The sequence below is a fragment of the Otolemur garnettii genome, unplaced genomic scaffold (assembly GCF_000181295.1).
Source record: "Otolemur garnettii isolate 467f Iridium unplaced genomic scaffold, OtoGar3 scaffold00003, whole genome shotgun sequence".
In the NCBI taxonomy this organism is placed as follows: domain Eukaryota; kingdom Metazoa; phylum Chordata; class Mammalia; order Primates; family Galagidae; genus Otolemur; species Otolemur garnettii.
In genome coordinates, this window is record NW_003852398.1 from 25233712 (window position 1) to 25241670 (window position 7959).

General features: G+C 38.3%; 1 protein-coding gene across 1 annotated transcript in view; it reads right to left on the reverse strand.

Annotated features, from left to right (window-relative positions):
* Positions 1–3987: 3987 nt before the first annotated feature.
* IRGM (immunity related GTPase M) overlaps positions 3988–7959 on the reverse strand; it is a 39466-nt gene continuing 35494 nt past the window's right edge. The window contains exon 4 of the mRNA XM_023516724.1: positions 3988–4032. The gene's annotated coding sequence lies outside the window, so the exon portion shown is untranslated. The remainder of the gene's footprint in view (positions 4033–7959) is intronic.

Consider the following 7959-nt stretch of genomic DNA (forward strand, 5'->3'; position numbering starts at 1 on the left):
CACCACCCTGGTTCTCCATTTTTTTACCTAGAAATCTTTCAGCATATCATGTATATATGTACACCTCTGAGTACAAATTTCTCTTTACCCCCATTGTAACCCAGATGTGTGCTTTGTTTCCCTTTCATCCTTGGAGATAAAGGCTTGGACTCTATCATGCTCATAGCCTTTGGACATCTGAAGATCTCCCAGGCACTATTTTTAATACCTTCTTAAGAAGTATAATACACAGACAAAATTGCAAATATCTTCAACATACAGCTTGGTGAATTTTCACAAACTGAATACATGATAAACTAGCACCCAGGTCAAAAACCAGGCTATTCCCAGGACACAAAACATTTCTTAGTCTTCCCTCTCCCTCACTACCTGCAGTCACCTATGCTGCTGTGCTCTGAATATAACGACTCTTGTAAATTCTAATAGAACCTAGATTAATTTTGCCAAGCACACTTCTATGCCTTTTGTATGTATTTACTCATTTAATCTTCATAAGAATCACAACAGTATGAGTTAAATACTGTAATTGTCTCTGTATTGCAGTGAGGTATCTAAGGAGCATATAGGATCAATGTTATTTGCTGAGGTCACACTACCAGTAAATAGTACAGCTAGGATCAACTCAGGAAATTTGACTGCAGAATCACATTCTTTAACCACCAACCTGTGCTGTGTAAAATATCATGGCAGGCTGGAGCAACATTCCAAATCAATACACTTGGATATGTTGAAGAATAAGTACTTACCTCCTCTTAGCACTTTGAATATTTCAAACATACTGTTTTAATTGCTGTCCCCTCACCTGTGGCTCAGAGCACTGTGGGAAGGCCTGAGGCTCTGAAAGGAGGGGCTTGCCCAGTGGACACAAATGTTAAAGAGCAAAGTCAAATTTGAACCCACTGCAGGTAGAAAATTAACAACATTATTTCCTTCTCCATTTCACAGAGACCAGAAGGAAACTGAGGCCATAAGAAGTCAAATGAGTCACAGTTGCTTGTCTTCAGCTAGTTCAGCTCAGCACTCTGCATGTGGTTGTTGCTAAACTTGTGTAAAATCCTAGTCTGTCCTTATCTCTGTACTGAATGCTTAGATGCAACTTGACCTTTCAGATTCCCTGAAGGAGCCTGGGTTCTCAACTGCACTCATGCAGATCACAGGAGATTTCTCTTGACCCAGGCAGATGCTGTACAAAGATGAAAGCAGAATCAGGGAGATAAGCGAGAAGCAGGGCAAAGAGGGAGCAGGCTCTCTGTGAGTTTGGGAATCCAGTAAGGCTGACTTATGGGTCACTTGACCTGTCCTTATGGCCTATGGCAATTTGGGGAGAGGAGACAGTGGCATCCACTCAGTGCTATGGGGCATAAGGGTTTCCATCAACACACCCAAGCCTTCTATGGAAGCCACTAGTTGTGCACTCTAGATGGGTCATTTCATCTCTCAGGGCTCCCCTTTTTTCATTTATAAAATAAGTGTTGATAGTATAAAATAGTATTACTGCTCACCTAAATGACAGACTAAATAGGTCATCTATTTCTTTACCTTATAGATGATGCAAATGGTGCCATTAATACATTTTCTTTTCCCTATGTCCTGTCTTTGTCGAACTATCTTTCCTTGATAAAGTATCTAGATCTGTAGTATTCATAAGATCTTACTCACTTGCAAGGTAAAAGTGAAATAAAAAAATAGGGTTTACTTTGAATGACTTCTTAGTGTTGAGTGATTTCATCAATCTTGCATGATTGGCAGCAAGGCCTAACTTAGATGTATTCAACAAGGAGGAAAGAATACTAAATATACAGGTGGAACTGGCTCTGAACTTCATTTCTACTACTCCCCACACCCGACCCCGAGTGGCTGGGTAAATCTGAAGGGATCACTTCTACAATCTCAGACACTGAGTATAGACCCTTCAATGAGGCAAAACTTACCATTTTCAGAGATCCATTGACTTTCATTCCCTTTGTTTCCTTGAATTGGAACAAGCTCTAATCAAACCTCCTGGGTCCCAACACTAGTGTCCTCTTTTATAAATGGATCTCTCTGCTACCAGTTTCCCATTCTTGTATTCCATTTTTTTTTCCTTTTTTGAGATGTAACTACTCTTTTGTTTTCTCCTTCTCTCCATCAGTATCTTCTTGCCCACAGTAACTGCTTATTTTAGCCAGGCTCATATCCCCCTTCTTATTATGAATGACTTCATTTGTTCCTAGATCCGTGAATGTTTCATATTATTCCATCCACAAGTACCCTGAGTACAGAAGGAAAATAAATGGGACAATTACTTTCCCTCTTGTTTTTACTCTACTCATAGGGTTATTGTGTTTATTATCCATATGAAACTTTTCTAATAGAGGTTCATTGTGTGTTGAGATAGGGACTGGTATTGCTTTCTTTTTATGCTAACTTATTTAAAAACCCTAATAATACTAAAAAAGAAAGCAACAGAACTTCAAACTCATCTAAGAGGAGGAGAAATAGTTAAGAACATTGTTTCCCAAGCAAATGGTCTTAAAACATTAGTCACCTCCAATTCCTTGTCTCTCCATAATGATTGCCAAATTTAATCCTATTTCTCTTTTCAGTATACTTTAAATGCTGTATTTCAGTCCCTTATTAGATCATACCAACTTACTACAAAACTCTCTCCCTGGGTTAGCCTTTTTTCTAACATCTCACCTCTATCCAATTGAATTTATGCATGTTGCCACAACGATCCTTTAAAATTAGAGATCTGATCATTTTATAACACTATTTAAAAATAGCATTGGCATCTAGTTGTCTTCTTAATCGAGTCTATAGTTCCTATTTTATATTTAGTCTCATCCATAATTTCCATCCAACTTGTTTACCATCCTGATATTTCATCTCTTTCTTTCAAAGGACTAACTCTATTTTCATATCATGTTTTACATCTCAGTATCTATCAGACATGTCTGCCTAATCAAATATTATGCATTCTTTGGTGCCATTTCAAACACCTCTTACTTCATGATGCCTTCTCCAATCTTTGCAACTAGATATGCTCTGACTTTCTGCATCTTAGCAGCAGTTCGTTTGAAATCCTATTGTAACATGCTATTCTTGAATTATGGTTATTATCTATCTAATTTCTCTCTTTTCCCCAACCCCAAAAAATAAAACAGTATTGGAGGCCAGGACCATCCATTTTATAATATCAAGGTATTCTGTAAATCACTCAGCATAGCATTTTGCATTTTTCAAAAGTTTGTATGATATTGAGTCTAGATGATAGTTTAATGTGGCATGTAGCATTAGGTGAAGTAGTTTTTCTTTAGTAACTGAATAAAATAAAAGTTTATTAAGTCCTTCCTAAGTGCTAGATGCTGAGGATAAAGGAAGAGAATACATATTCAAGACTCAAGGAATGTTTATCAAATTAACGAGCCACATAAATAAAGCACTATAGAGAGTATTTACTGGGATAACGTGAACCAGCCTTAATTCCTGCCTCAAGATGCATACAGTATAGTAAGGAGATAGGTATGTGCATATATAAGCCACATGGGAGGGCAGAGGTGGAAAGGTAGAGATGGAAAATTGTGATAGAATGTGTATTGCTTGAGGACAGTATAAAATGCTATCAAGATTCCTAGGTCAGTCTCCTTTATCAAAGTCTGAGGGAGCCCTCTGAAGGGCAGACTTTCTGAGGGGTATGTGTTATATATATGTATAAGATAATAGATGATTTAAAATATTTACCAGCAAAAATGTGTACATTTTAACAGTTATGACATGCTAATTAGCAGTAACTCAGCTGTGACATCACTGCATTGTCTGTAATGTTCCAGCTTACAGAACTTGGTACCTTGCCAATTGTGCTCCTGGGATATTATTGACTGCTCCTTCAAGCTTCAGATGATCAATCACAGCGTTATCATACATGGCCCACTCCTCCAAAATCACAATGTCATCATTGTTCTAAAGAAAATAATCATCCAGGAATCCATCCTAGAATATATCAACTGTTTTGCATGGGAACAAGGGTCAGCCTGCTAGGAGAAGAGTCTTCTGCTGTAGGAAATAAAGAGATTCAGATCAGATTCCACCAGGAACCAAAGGACTCAGATTCTGAACACCCCACAACTATCTCTTTGAACTATACATTGCTGAAAAACCAAAACAACTCTTGGTTAATATTCAAATAGGAACAGAGACAACAAAAGAAACCCATAAATTTAAGCTTCTAGTTAATATACCAGGTTACGGCCTGGGTTAGGGCAGAAATGCTGAGATCCAAAAACATTAGATTCTTAGTTTACTTGAAACCTAAGTTCACCTACAGGATACACCTTTCCTGTGGCTCCACCTCAAAATGGACATGGGTATCGTGTCTGTCTTCCATGTACCAGAAAGGGGGAAAGGAAGGGTCTGTATTTTCCTCTCTTCCCTCACCTCCTTCCAGGATAGCCATCTTCCACCTCATGAAAAAACTCCCTTCCTGCACCAACTTATACAACCCAGTTCTGTGTTCTAGATTTCACTTTGTCAGCCATCTACCAATCTCTCAATTATGCCATCACACTATCTGATGATTGTCAGCTAGCCCAGAAGGCCTAATATCACCCAGGGAAATCCAAATGGCAATGTTAGAAAGCAGGACAGTTTAGCATTTAAAGACTTAACTCTAAAGCTGGACAGACCTGTCTTCAAATCCTGGCTGTTCTGTTTGCTATCTTTATGACTTTGGGTAAATTATGTCATGTAACTAAATTTTAATTTATTCATTTGTAGATCATACTTGTCCATTTGGGATCATGCTTGTTCTATAGACATTATGGAGACTAAATTGAATAATATATGTTTATCTCTTCCCATAGTATCTTGCAGCAGTGTCAACAGTCAGTAATGTTAGGCATTATTTGTAATCCTAGCATTCCTAGCATTACTAATAGTAGTATTGTTTCTTGGTCCCTATCATTATTCTCAACTTCAATAATCTTTGTCTTAGCTCACCTTCAGCAACCTACTCTCATGGTTACTCTTTAAGGCATCATTTTTTCCTCATACAGCAGATAGCTAATTCTTCTTTGTGAAGAAGATATAGGTGTTCAGGTATGAAATTCATCAACTTCCTGGCTTTTAACATGCAAAATCATCTGTATGAAAATCCTATCATTTTATTTCATCCTTAGTCAATTATCTAGTTCATCTGCTCCAGAAAGGTAACATTATCTAAGATCTTATTTTTAGCCACCTTCTCCTTGCTACTGGATCTAAAGATGAGAGTGAGACTAGCAGTTTCCTAGGGGTTCCTTGGATCCCCCTTTGCAGGGCTTCACCTAGTGCCTGTGTCCTTTCTGGTCCAGAGCAGTAATTGCTCCCCACTATTGCTAGCTCCTGGATGCTTCACCATCTCTTTCTGTTATCTCTTAGCTCAGCTATGCCAGTCAGCTTTAGCTGAATTATATTGCAGTTAAAAACTTTCCTACAATTCCAATCACTTTCAACAAATAGAGTTAATTTCTTATTGCTTTTACATACCTAGACTGTGTTGGCTCCAAGAGTCAGGCTGATGAATATCTGAGAAATTGCTTGAGGGAAAAAGAGGAGGTGGTATACAAGATGACAATTCTTAAATCTCCTTAAAAGCAGCACATACATGTATCATTTTCTACCATACTTCATTGCCTGAAATAAGCCATATGTGCAATTCTGAAATGTGTGTTGTAAAAAGTCTAATTGGCCCTCAGCAAGGACCCTGGTGTGACAGACAGACTCTAAGGTAGTCCCTGATAATCCCCACCTCTTGATATTCATCCCTTGTGTAGTCCCCTTGAACGTGGATAAGAACTCTGACGCACTTTTTCCTATGTCAAAGGTGATAGGATGTCATCCTGAGACTATATCACATATGACTATATCCTCTGCCTTCCTAGTGGATCCTCTTCCTGATTTGGATGAGACATTCTGCCAAGTTGAAAGCTGCACTGTGGAGAGAGAATGCCAAGGACAGGGAACTGAGGTTGGCTCAAGGTGATAGCCAACAATGAAAAAATCCTCAAGGAAATGAATTCTGCCAGTCACTTGAGTAAGCTTGGAAGCAGATCCTTTTTCAATTGAACATTCAGATGAGCCCCCAGTCTTGGCTGACAACTTCATTATAACTTTAGAAAAACAGCAGAGCAAAGGACTTAGCTAAATTGTACTTGGAATTCTTATCCATAAAATCTGTAAGATAATAAACATGTGTTTTTAAAGTCATAATTTGTCATAATTTGTCATGAAGCAATACTTAATATATCCATTTAAGGGTTCTGATAGGAAAGAACAGTAAATAGTTTTGAAAAATAATTCCATCTGCAAGTCCACTTTCCTGGATATTCACAAATATTTACCCCCTTTCCTTTAGAATGAAAATATCCTCACCCCCTCTTTAAGTGATACAACCAACATTTTCTTCATCTTGGCCTAAAACTCAAAGCCCAAGATCTCATGATAGTTTCTACATAAGTTTCAGATGTACCTTTTCTTAATTTAGAGATCCATAAACTAAAAATCACAATTTGCCCCCACACCCAACATTCAGTGAAGGAATAAAGGACAGGATACCCATGATGAACAGGCACATTTGGAAATAAAAAGAATGGGGGGCTAAGGTAATCTCTTACACTGATGACCACTAATGAACAACTCCTTCTGCTGTTCCTCTTGAATCTGAGCTGGCCCTCTGACTCATTTAAATTGTAGAATGCTGCAGAAGTAATTTTATGTTGTTCCTGTCCTCGGCCTTAAAAAGGACTGACAGCTTCCCATTTTCCACTTCTAGGATCCAGTCACCATTGAAGAGGTATGATGGTCCCAAAACTATGGCACTTATAGGGAGGTCTAAGTGAGCCACTTGGACAGGCTACATGGAGGAAAGTCAAAGTGCTCCAAATGACACCCTTACATAAGATGTTAGCCCACAGCAAAGACCAACTGCCACCATCTCAAACATTCTAAATCAGTTGAACCTCCAATGAGCCATCTTGGACATTCCAAACCAGTTGACCCTTCATATGACCATAGCCATAGTTTATACAATGTAGAGAACTACCCAGGTGAGCCCTACTAATGCACAGACTCATAAGCAGCAATAAATTAATGCTGCTGACTGAAGCCACTAAGTTATGGGTGGTTGTTATCATTCACTGAGCAATCTTAAAACTCCCTACAGATGAGATTCTTCATGAAAGAATGAAATTTAAATTTTATAATATGTAATATTCCCTTAAAAAAAATCAGCTTCCTAAATCTCACAGATGGTTCATAGGAGGTATGGGGAGGAAGAAATAAGTTAACATAAAAATGCCAACAAGCAAGGCAAGTGGCATGGCCCTGAGAGCAATTGGCCTAGTAGCGCCATCTGTATGTGAGAGACCTCAAGACAGCAACAGAAGTAACAGTTGTGGCAATGGTGCCACAGCCTGAGGAGCAGCACGGGGACCTGGAAGGCTGGCTGGCCTGTCCATCTTGGACATAGTTCTTATGGTGTCTGCATAATTATTAACTCTTTGGCATGAACTTCAGGACAAGTAGTATGGGTGCTCAGGCTGTAAACTTTGTCAGTAAATTATTACAAAACAATGGCATACATGTGGGCATTGCAATAAAGCTAGTCAGGGAGTTTTTAAAATTTGTCAAAGACCTTTGAACCTCCAGTTTTGAAAACTGCAATATCATTGCTAAACAAACAACCACAGATTAAAAATAAATTTGAAGATGACCCAATTCAAGAGACTTTTTATATAAGGCTTTTGATAAATCAACTGGTAATACAACAATTAAAATTATTTTTTCATTCTAGTTGAAGAGACAGTGATTAAAAACAAAAATGATAACTTAAAGGCTTTTCAATTTCTTTCTTTTTTTTTTTTTTTTGAGACAGAGCCTCAAGCTGTCCCCCTGGGTAGAATGCCGTGGCATTACAGCTCACAGCAACCTCCAACTCCTGGG